General features: G+C 40.0%; 1 pseudogene; it reads right to left on the bottom strand.

Annotated features, from left to right (window-relative positions):
• Positions 1–11,292: 11,292 nt before the first annotated feature.
• Positions 11,293–12,089, bottom strand: LOC100430839 (tubulin beta 8B pseudogene; annotated as a pseudogene).
• Between the last annotated feature and the right edge of the window lie 442 nt (positions 12,090–12,531).

Below are 12,531 nucleotides of genomic sequence, written 5' to 3'. Positions count from 1 at the left end.
GCTCTACCCTGCCATCTCCTCATAGCTAACTTCTATTCACCTTTCATTAAGCAGTTCAGGTGTCATCTTCTGACAAATCTTCCCTCCAGCATCTATGCATGGGCGATGTGCTCTTACTGTGTGCCTTCATAACACTGTGCTGCTGAACCTACCACCTAGCATGGAAACTATCTTTTATGGGGTCATCCTCCCCTACTAAATAACAGGAAATAACTTGCAAATAGAGACTTTATTTTATTCATTTTGATATCTTAGTATACAATAGTACTCAATGAGTATGTCTTTTAAAAAATTTTTATTTGTATAAATATAAGGGGTACAAGTGCAATTTTGTTACATGAATATATTACATGGTGGTAAAGTCTCAACTTTTAATCTACCACCAGAGTAATGTACATTGTACCCATTACGCAGATTATCAAATGATCGTGTCTTTAGCTGATCCGAAGTAAGAGCTTCTCCATGAAGTTCATCCCAAGCCTGAACTTCCTTCACCAAGCTCCAATAACATTAACCTTATGCCTTTTTACCTAATATCCTTTTGATAATTTCTGTGTATTAACTCTTTTTATTGGAAGTGACTGAAAATCCAACTCAAACCAGCTTAAGCAAAAAATAAAATTTATTGGATAATCAATTTGGAAGTCTAAATTATAGAGAGGTCTTCAGGAATAACTGGTTTCAGGAACTCATCCAATGTCAGCAGGACCTGGCTCTTCTCTTTGACTTGGCCCGCCTTCCTCTGGCAGCCCCTAAATGTACCGGCTCCATCCTTTCCCATTCAAGTCCTGTGGAAAGCACATGCCTTCCTCCCCTCTGCCCTATTCCCCCTGCAAAAACTTGAGAATCAGTTCTGATTGGGCCATGTACTTGTCTGGCTCAATAAGGCAGAGATACGAAACATCACTCTTGTTGCTGGTGAAAGATAATGTAGAGGATAATCTTAGAGTTTAAGTGAGTTTAATAATAACTTGAGAATATTGTAGATTAGCCACTGGTTATGACAGTGTTAGACTGGCTCCAGTCTTTCCTGCAGCCTTTCCTTCCCCCACTAAGGGTTTACTTAGCCTGCCCCTGGCCAAGCAAAGCAGAACTCTACGTTCCCACAGACCTAGCTCTTGAGAAAATACATGGAGTTGCATATGTATTTTCCAATGCTGGGCATAGGAATATGCCCAGTATTTTCTTCCCTACTGTAAGAACTAGATACCTCTGTATACCTCCTCTTGAACTGAGTGAGAAAAGAGGAGTGATTACGATGTTTGAACGTCCTTAAAATGTAAGGGGAATATCAAGCTTAAGGAAGGAGTTATTCCCTTCTAATAGAGCCCTTCCCTGAACCATTCTCTGTGATCAGAAGATGGGTTGGTCTGCTCTGAGTTACATGGACACCCCCAAAGGTAATGTGGAGTTCACACCACCTGCATTCTGACTGACAAGAAGAACTTGCTTTTAAACAAAATCCACATGCAAATACCATGAGCAGGGGAAAATTGAGCCTACAGGCAGAAGCCACAAACTTCCACTGTACAATTTACACTGGTTGTTTGTCAGGTCAGTACCCTCAGTTTTCTCATTTGTGAAATGGGAAGAATAAAAATATTTGCTCAGGTGTTAAGAGGATTTGATGAGACGATGTCTGCAAATAGCAGTCCCATAAAAGCTTGGCGGAAATGGGCCCTTTGACACCAATTTATATATAACTATTATTTGTTGAGAAAAGTACAAAGAATACATTCTCACAATGCATTCTTTATATACAAAACCAAGGAGCTATCAGGCTGGGTATGCTAAGTGGATATTGCTTCCTAATTGCTTATAGATAAAGATGTGGATCGTTGGCTCTGCATGTCCAGGACAAGGCTCAGCCAGGTTAGGGGACATGTCAGTGGGAGTTGACCGGGTCTCTTGTATCCCAAACACAGTCCTTTAAAATTCTAGCATAATTGCTTTGAGTGGTTATAAACGTTGCCTTTAGAAAGCTACTTCACCTGAATTTGACATTGAGTATTCTCACAACATTCCTTTTAAGGCCCTAGTGCTTATTCCAGAGATCATAAATAATAAAAATGTATAAACACGTGCTGGTATGGTTTGGGTGTTTTGTCCCTTCCAGATCTCATGTTGAAATGTGACCTTCAAATGTTGAGGGTGGGAGGTGTTTGGGTTATAGGGGCAGATCCCTCATGAATGACTTGATACTGCCCACAAGGTAATGAGTAAGTCCTCACTCTATTAGATCACATGAGATCTGGTTGTTTAAAAAGGGTGGCACCTGCCTCCACTCTTGCTTTCTCTTTTGCTCTATGATATGCTGGCTCCCCATTTGCCTTTTGCCATGACTGGAAGCTTCCTGAGGCCTCACCAAAAGCAGATGCTGGCACCGTGTTTCTTGTATGGCCTGCAGAACCATGAGCCAAAATAATCCTTTTTTCCTTATAAATTACCCAGTCTCAGGTATTATTTTATAGCAATAGAAAATGGACTAACACACATGCCTATATGCTTTTAGAAAGCTGTGCAACCTGGAGCTAGTATTAGATTTTCTGGTAAAATTTGTACTAAACTACTACTACTTAGACCACAGGTTCTAGGTAGTAATGGCTAGGCATCCTATATGCCCATCTGCGTTTATGTAAGAACATGAAGGCAGTCCAAAAATGCAGAGTATCAGGAAGAGAGCTCTGGGATCAACATTCAGGAAGGGCCACATTATTATCTCAGCATTGCTTTCCCTGAAGGATGACCATAATGAAAGAGGAAGGTAATGCAGGACTCTGACCTCATCAGAGGTAATGTTGAATAAATGCCAATTACTACTCACAGCTCCTAAGAGGACCTAATGCTGGCTACTATCTCATGCCAGTAGAAGCATAACTGGATTTAACCATCCAAGAGGGCAATTTTATAATATATACCAAAAACTTTAAAGTGTTCATATCCTTGCGACAGAATTCCACCTCCAGGGATTTATCTTAAGGCTACGTAGAGGCATTTTTTGTAGTATCACCCAGCCTATGCCTCCTTTCTCTGGACCTGAGGGAAAGACTCTCATGTCAGTGAGCTTGGGTAGGAGAGAAAGCCACTAGGTACAAGGAAGGGAAGAGTTATCAGTGGACAGCACAATGAATTCAGGCTATGACACATCCTCTCTGCTTCAAACAAACAGCAATGCTAGACAAGTTTTATAAGAAGGTATGTGGAAGTACCTGCCGAACTCAAAACAAGGCAAACATTTCCATAGACCACAAATAAGACTTGAAAAATTATAGGAGGGAACAGAGATGAAATCAAGAACCTGCAAGACTCCAGATCCCAATGTGGGCATCAAAGGCAAATAGGATTTTGGAGAAGATGCAGACCCCTGCCACTGCCCCACCCCCTGAAACTGAAGAAAGCGCTTTTGTGAAATATAAGGATCATCCCACATGGACAAAGCACTCGGGTGAGAAAGATGGGGTGGAAGAAGCGAGTATCATTTCTGGTGTTGATAAGTAAGGAATGACTGGGTGCACTTTCAAAGTAAGAAGTAGTTCGCTTCATCACAGACTAAGACCTAGAATAAGAATGTATGTAGGAAAAGGAGGTATAAGCATAAGACACAGAACACATAAGGAAAAAAACCTAGTTGTGTTATGTGACATTTAGCAGTTTCTTAGAAGGATTTGGAGATTGCTATCAGAGCCTACTGTGTATCTGTTATTTATTGCATATAAATATGAATTTTAAATTGCATCTCTCTCTCATACACACAGATACAGGCAGAAAGTGAAAATGAGTGTCTTCTGAGGGAAGTGACAGAGATGGCAATTTCTGGTGATTTTACATCCGGCGTTTCCAGTTCCTCATGAGGCTAATTACCTAAGGTTGTGGGTTTTTTGTAATAACCCCGGATCCTTATATTAAGTTTCACTTTTTAACTTAAGTTCTTTTCTATATATTTGAGTGATTTTTTGTTCTTTAAACAAAGGGAGCCTTGACTAAGCCGAGAAATAATGGGCCTGGACCCAAATTTTATGTATGAGGATGTTTGCTGAGGAACTATGTTTAACAGTGTAAAACTGAAAGGAATGTAAATGCATCATATAGGGAGGGTTAAGTCAGTGCCGGAGTGGTCATATGCTGCAATAGCATGCAGCTATTAAAAGTGTATTATAAAAGAAACATGAAAAGTTTGGGCAAATGTACATAAGGTTATTTAAGAGGGAGGGGGTCTTATGTTTTTCATTGTCATCTCTTCCTCTGAAGTCCTGCTGAGATTCTACTTTCTATTATGTTCTCACTTCTTGCCCTTTCCCTCAGTTTTCTTAAAACACAACTCATATCAACATTCACATAGATGAGAATTCATTAAACATCCAGGGATGTCACAGCAAGGGATTTGCATTATGGGATAGCAGGACACATGGCAAGCAATGTAAGACTAGATGCTAGACATTCTTGTTCTTGAATGCCTCTAGGGAATTCCCAGCACTGAGAACTTCTTCCTGGCTTCTCTCTCACTTCTCTCTTTGGCTCTTTCATTTCCCAGAAAGTCTCAAAATCCTTTTACTTATTAGGCAAAACAATTTAATTTTGCCATTCTTCTGCTTACTATACTACGTCCTGGGGACCATCACTTCACAATGAAATAATTTATTAAGGAACAAAAGATAGGGCTCTTCTCTAAGAAAACTGCTATTTCAGTCTTTTAAATAACATCTCTTTGTTCTCTCTACTATATCTAACTCCTCCGCTGCCCATTAAGACTGATAAAATGTATAATGTATAACAAAAATATGAAACTATGTTCATCTCTGAGTAGTGAATATTCTTTTTCTTCTTTATTATTTTCTATTTTTAAATTTTCTAGAGTGTACATGTAGCTTTTAAAAATCAGAAAAAGATTATAAAAATTATAATTCTGGTAGTGTATTAACCAGGGCAGGCTAACTGCTGAATAAAAGCTTCAAGATTTTTAGCAGCTTAATAACTAACATACAGTATTCTTTTTTTGCTCACACAATATTTCTACTAGGATATTGTTAGCTTCCTCGATGTGGTGACTCAGGAGCCCAGACTTTTTCTATCTGATGGCTCTGCCACTTACTAGGGTCTTGGATTCCTCTATTGGGTCTTCTAAATCTAGCTAGAAAACAAAGGAAGAAATAAATGGTACAAGATTGGGAGGAGTTATTTTTAGAAGCCAGGCCTTAAAGTGGCATATTTTACTTTTGTTTATTTGTGACTGGAAGATTAACTCTAGTTGTGTGGTCAGGAGGAAGAAAAAAATGAGGCTTAGTGAACAGATACACAGATCATATGTTGGAGGGGAGATATCATGTGCTTTGGATACAACAGGCCTGGATTTAAATCTCAGCTCCTCTAGTAATATAATAGACAACCTGTTACAATTCAAATAATCAACATTGAACAAACACTAATTGGGGATCTATTAGTTCTTGGCATTGTTTTATGTGCAGATAATATAGAGACAAAAAATTCTCTACATGGGAGAAGAGCAACAGTCTAGTAGGGAAGTGCACAGTTCCCTCCTCTCTGAGTGGAAGGACATTGCAATGTGGTGGGGAAAGTGCAGCCATAGATGTCTGGGTCGAGATACCCTGGGAGCGCAGATATGCGAGTGATTAACCCAATGAGAGATGGAAAGAAGGACCCTGAAGAGCTTCTATGAGGGGGTTTCTTATTAACTTGGACTTTAAGGACAAATAGGCACTCATCAGGAAAGTAGTGTTTGAGGGGGGACATTTCCTTTGAAATAATATCATTGCCAAGTCAGGAGAGATGAAAAAGATCATGCTCAGGAAACTCTGAATAAAACAAAAATCACAGGAAAAGCTGTAAACACAAGTCAGCCAGGTCTCAAATAATAAATACTCTGAAACATTCACCTTTGAGCAGATGAGTCGTTTTTCCTCCAGGATCATGGGGATACTAAGCATTCAGGGAAGGAGGAAACACAGCCACAAATGTGGTCAAGGAAGACGGGGAAGAAGACATGTGCCCTTCTTGGATAAGTTACTATAGCCTTCTCTCATAAATTAATAATGTTGGGGCCTTGCCAATAAATGTCATCTTTTTTTTTTTTAAAGTAACAAATTACTTAGGCTTTCTCTGGTATATGAAATGTAAATAGGACTATCCATACAGGCAAGAAAGAGGTTGGGGTGAGTTTGCAAGGTAAGCAGTGCAGGTGGGTGTACCTAAAAGCCTCACAAACTCTTTTTCATGTGAGTAATAGAAACATCCTGTCAATAAACACCAACTTTGAATGGTGCACATATAAAACAAGTGTGTATGCAAATATAGATACATATTTCAAATTCAAGTCAAGTTGAATTTCCATGGACTATATTCCATATGTGGTAATTCCATACTTAAAACTTTTCGAGAAGCCACCATACTCGATACTTGGATTTAAGCATCAGGTTAGACTGGGCACGGTGACTCATGCCTGTAATCCCAGCACTTTGGGAGACTGAGGCTCGTGGATTGCTTGAGCCCAGGAGTTTGAGACCATCCTGGGCAACATGGTGAAAGCCTGTCTCTACAAAAAATATAAAAATTAGCTGGGCAAGATGCCACATGCCTGTAGTCCCAGCTAGTTGGGAGACTGAGGTGGGAGGATCCCTTGAGCCCAGGAGGGGGAGGTTGCAGTGAGCTGAGATTGTGCCACTGCACTCCAGCCTGGGTAATGGGGAGAGATCCTGTCTCCAAAAAAAGCACCAGCTGAGCTGGTGAATGCTGCCTGATTTTAATCTTCAAAAGAGGATTCTTGTTTGACATGGGCTGAGTCTCAAGGCAAGTTGAAGTTAGTACCTTTGTTGGTAGGTTAGTGATGTATAGCTACCACTAGAAAAGGTTTTTCTGATCTTATTTTGATGTAGGCCTTACCATAATGTGTCTTTCTAGACAAATCCTTGCATACATCATAATTATAAACCACATTCTTTGGCTTATATGCTGACTATGAAAAACACTAACAGCTGCTGCTTCATTTGCTTCTTCCTTAGCTATGCATCTTCTTGTTTTATTAACCACCTACCAACTCCCTAATTCCCGAAACATTTACAACCTGAATATTTTGCTGAGGTACCTCTCCTTTTTTAATAGTAAGCCTTATTGCTAAATGCCAGTAGGAAATTTAGTAAATATTGGTACTCTGAATGTGAGAACTTATACAATTACTTACAAGGACTTAAAAAAGGACTCTCTCTCTTTTCCTTAGTGACATTACTTTTATAAAACATAATTGAATACTTTGTTGAAAGTCCAGCTACATATGTTCAGCCTAATGTTTTCCTTTAGGTTTACATAATTATCAGTTTAGAGCATCTTTCCACATGGTGAAGTCTCTAGAAATAGGAATCCCAGATGAAACCTACCTCAGGAATTTATCTTGTTAAACTCTATTGAAAATTTTTAAGCAAGTTTTTTTTTTCATCCTTTACTTTAGACAAAGCCAAAGCAGACAGTTTGATGAAAGATACATTATAAAAATAGAAGGTTATTAGAAAATACACATTTTTAAAACCACTGTGGAAAAAGCTATAACTGCATCTTCTGGGAAAAAGACAAATGGAAAATCCATGAAAAATTGATTATTAATAGGGTATCAAAATTCCCCATCAGAAATGGACACTCTGTCATCATTTTTCACAACATATTCCTCATCTTTTCACCAGAGAAATAAATGGTATCCAAGTTCTAGTTTCCATGTGTATTTGGAATTGGGCTGGCTGTGTTTCCTCGTGGTAAAGGAAACCTTTTATGTGGCATCTTAAAGTAGTTATATCCAGGTTGTTGGTCGCTATGCATGTATGAGCTAGTGCATAGTTAAAAGCAAGTCCGTAGGCCAAATTAACATTTGTTAAGTAGGTGATCAATAGATACAAATAATTTCAAAATATTTCTTGAGAAATAATACAGTTTTCTAAGTTTTCTTCTGAAATAGTTCATTAATTGCATTAATGGGCAATATTCTGAAAATTAGATGGTTTCAGAAGAACCTTCAAATAATCTAGGTCTGTTTCCCACAATGTGTAAGAGGTTAAGCATGGCAGACAAACTGGGAGTTGGCTTCCCAATCCTTAAGCCAATGCCTTTTTTTTTCTCACTGTGCATGCTTTTTGCCTTTTAGCATTACTAATATGAAGACAAAATTAGGTGTTTTATTTTGCTGAAAGACTCATATTTGTTTTTCTGAATATGTCTTACTCTATTCCTGCTGCTATAACAAAATACCTTAGATAAGGTAACTTTTCAACAACAGAATTTATTGCTCACAGTTCTGGAGACTGGGAAATTCATGATCAAGGTACTAGCAGATTTGGTATCTGGTGAGAGCTCATTCTCTGTTTCATTAGTGGCACTTTATTGCTGTGTCCTCACATGGCAGAAGGGCAAGGCAGCTCCCTTCAACCTCTTTCATAAAAGTACTAATTTTATTCATAAAGGCAAAGGCCTCATGACTTAATCACCTCCTAAATGCTGTACCTCCTAATCACCTCCCAAAGGCTGTACTATCACATTGGGAGTTAATTTCCAACATACAAATTTTAAGGGACACCCACATGCATACCAGAGCAATGGATGAACTACAATATACTTTTAGAAGAGGATTTAAGAGATACAATCAATGAACATATCCATTCATTTATAAATATTTGTCAAACACCAAATATATTCTAGGATCTGTATAATACACTGAGGGTAAAATGCTGTTCTAAAAGAATATGGTGCCTGCTCTCTGAAAGCTTAAAGAGTAATGGGAATAAAAGTTAATAAATGAATCACGTTAACATATGTATAATTAAAATTACAACAATTCTCTGAACAGTTCATTGCAAGTGTTTGACAATGGAAGTTGATCAGGCTTGGGCAGTCAGGATAATTTCCCCAAGGTTTGATACGTGCCCTGATATCCAAAAGAAGAGTTGGATTTAACTAGGTGAAGAGAGGTAGCATGAGGGTGAGGTAGGGAAAATAAGACGTGAAATGTAAGCCCTGTGTGTGTTAGAGAAACTGGTCAGGTATTGTGGGATCAGAAGGTGTCTTTCGTTGCATTGTTTTAAGGTGAACAAAGTTGAGCATGCTTATAATGTGAAAAACAGACCCAGTAAGGGGAAGAGGTTGAACACACAGGAGAGGGCAGTTGGGGAAGCTCTCGAAGGAGAGGGAAGGGGAAGTTGTGGGGGGCCTGAGATGATGAGAAAAGTAGAGAATCAATGGGGAAGAGACATACCTCTTACTCTGAGCATAGACGAGAAAAAGAAGATGGTTGCGACTTCACTAAGTATTCAGTGGTATCTAAGGCAAGACCATCTGCTGAGAAGGAGGAGATCAGGGTTAGATTGGGAGCTTACAGTGAACGGTAAGTGAGTACATAAGAAAGGACAAAGACCAATTAAAAAATTGAGAAATTGTTTATTAGTGCCTATGAAATCAAACACATGCTCTAGAGAATTAAACTTGTTAGAGAGAAATGATATGCCAAGTGGTATACTGTAGTGTCCCGGATGGCAGGGAAGGACTTGAGGTCAGGAAGGATCAATGGATGAGGCAAGGGCTGGCAAGGTAAGAACTTGTCAGAGAGTAGTATTTTGGGGTTAATGTTAGAGTTGAAGACAAGGTTCAAAGCAGGGCGATGGGAGGGATTTACTAAAGTGTATTGAATCCACTGGAATTGACGAGGTTAGACAGTTACTGAAGCATGCTGAAGCCCCTGGAATTGAGGACTCCAGAGCTCTTTGAAGGTAGAAGTTTTTTAAAGCATTTTTTTTTTTCACAAAAAGATAAAGTAACATAAAGGCCGAGAACCACATAGTTGTACAATAATTAGATTATGCATTAATAATAGTTCTTCAAAGTAGCAGATGGCAAAAACTTCCCTTTCATTTTTATTTGTTTTCTTATATTGAAATAGCCAAATGAAACAACTTGTGTATTGTATGTTGCATCCATGTATTAAAATTTAAACTATTAACATCATGGGAGGGAATGATGGAATAATAAACAGACCGTGAAATAAAATTGAATGTTTGCACAGTGATTTATGCCACATAAAACTAATATATTTGTTATTTTTCTAGAATCCTTATTGCTATAACCTGAGCCAGTGGCCAAAACACACTGCAGCATGAAATATGCTTAATGAAACTGTGATAATCTCAATGTTGACATCAACAAAACAATAAATTCAAATAATATACTTATGAATCAGGAGCATAGTAAAATATGCTCGGTATAAAATGTGCTAACATAATGCTGTTGAAAGAAGAAAGAGGAGGTAAAGTCCAGGGTGATATAATCTAACAGAATATTCAGTGTAATGTGCTTAGATGAAAAGAGGAGGGAAACAATGGAAGAAAATAGTTATCTCTTCTCCTTACCAGTCTGTGTTCTGGGAAAGAAAAGCTGAGGCTCCTCATTAAGTTGTAACCCGACTGGTTTACTATTCTTTTTTTTTTTTTTTTTTTTTTTTTTTTTGAGACGGAGTCTTGCTCTGTCACCCAGGCTGGAGTGCAGTGGCCGGATCTCAGCTCACTGCAAGCTCCGCCTCCCGGGTTCACGCCATTCTCCTGCCTCAGCCTCCCGAGTAGCTGGGACTACAGGCGCCCGCCACCGCGCCTGGCTAGTTTTTTGTATTTAGTAGAGACGGGGTTTCACCGTGTTAACCAGGATGGTCTTGATCTCCCGACCTCGTGATCCGCCCATCTCGGCCTCCCAAAGTGCTGGGATTACAGGCTTGAGCCACCGCGCCCGGCCTGGTTTACTATTCTTTTACTTGGTGATCTTCAGAAGATTTTGGCCAATATAAGTTGATAACTTCCCACAATAAAATATACTATATTTCCCTTTTTTCTTCATTGGACACTTTTAAAAACATGTATTTATATTAGTTTTCTTTTCTACCAAATCCAGTTAAAAGCAAAGAGCAGTAATCATATCTGAATGAGCACAAATGTACTTGCGAGTTGCTTTCCTCTGTGGCAACACTGTTGCTTGGGAAGGTGTCAATGCTTTTATTATCGTTGCTGTTATTTTATCTTACTAATGATTTAATCACCCTCTTCAAAAAGTGTGAATTTCTTAGAGGATTTTCTTTGCCTAACTACTGTGCTTGGTGATGCAAAACTTTCATAACTTAGATAACTTTTTCTTTTTTGCTATGAAAATGCTTTAATGCAGGTGAACACACAGCAAGTGCACACACAGAAAGACATGGCTTTCATAGAACACACTGGGAGTAAATCAAGAATTCATGTCACTTCTATCTAACAGAAGGCTCTACTAGGCCACCTCCTCCTGGGCCCACTCCTCAAACTCTCCCTCCTCCTGGTACTGTTGGTACTCGAACATCAGGTTGTTGCTGTTGCTCTTGGCCTCAGTGGATTCCACCTCATCCATGTCCTCACTGAATCACCAGGGCAAGAAGGCCTTGTGCCTGAACATGGCAGTGAACTGCTTTGAAATGCATCTGAACAGCTCCTGGATGGCCATGTTGTTGCCAGTGAAGGCAGCAGACATTTTTAGCCCTGGGGGTGGGATGTCACAGAAAGCTGTTTTCACATTGTGGGGGATCCAGTCAGCAAGGTAGCTGCTGTTCTAGTTTTGGCTGTTAAGCATTTGCTCATCCACCTCCCTCCAGGACATGTGGCCCCTCAAAATGGCAGCTGCCATTAGGTAGCAGCTTTGCAGGGGTCGCACAGGCAGTCAGCATACTCTTGGCATCAAACGTCTGCTGGGTGAGCTCAACCACCATCAAGACCCGGTACTGCTGGCTGCCCCAGCTGGTCAGCAGGATAAAGCCAGGTGTGAAGTGCAGGCGGGTAAATGGGACCATGTTTATGGCCAGTTTCCCAAGGTCAGCATTCAGCTGGCCTGGGAAGTGCAGGCAGGTGGTGACCCCACTCATGGTGGCAGACACCAGGTGGTTCAGGTCACCATAGTTGGGTGTGGGTAACTTTAGGAGTCTGAAGCAGATGTCAGAGAGAGCTTCACTATCAACGCAAAAGGTCTCGCTTGTGTTTTCTATGAGCTGGTGGACTGAGAGTGGCGTCGTAGGGCTCCACCGTGTCGGACACCATGTATATGAAGAAACTGCCAGCCACCTTTACGCTAGGTGCACAGAATAAATCAACTTTTCTTCTTCAGAGAAGAGTCACTTGAGTGCCCCACTAGGTTCTGAAACATATGGTAAGTAGGTCCCCATGACCCTGGAGGAAGAGTATAACAAAATGTTTGTCACTTCAGAGTTTCTTCTCTTCAGATCCCACTGTCTGCTGACAGCAGCCTTAGGGTGTGAGAACAGTGCAGTCACACAGGATCCCCAGCTCAGAAGGGCCCCATAATGGGGCTTAATGCTCAGCATTTTCTGTCATGACATTCCTTGTAGTTTTATTTTAGAATCTGTATTTTCGTCAGTGAGGTCCGATGGAACAATGGAGCATGAGCCAGTTACATGGAGCCTCAGCTCCCTCCTGGTCGCCCCTCCTCCCACTTCCCCAGGATGGGTTCATGGCTGCCTGC

The sequence above is a fragment of the Macaca mulatta genome, chromosome 5 (genome assembly GCF_049350105.2).
Source record: "Macaca mulatta isolate MMU2019108-1 chromosome 5, T2T-MMU8v2.0, whole genome shotgun sequence".
Lineage (NCBI taxonomy): Eukaryota > Metazoa > Chordata > Mammalia > Primates > Cercopithecidae > Macaca > Macaca mulatta.
Note: the sequence above shows the minus strand (reverse complement) of the source record. Positions and strands in the feature narration are given on the sequence as shown.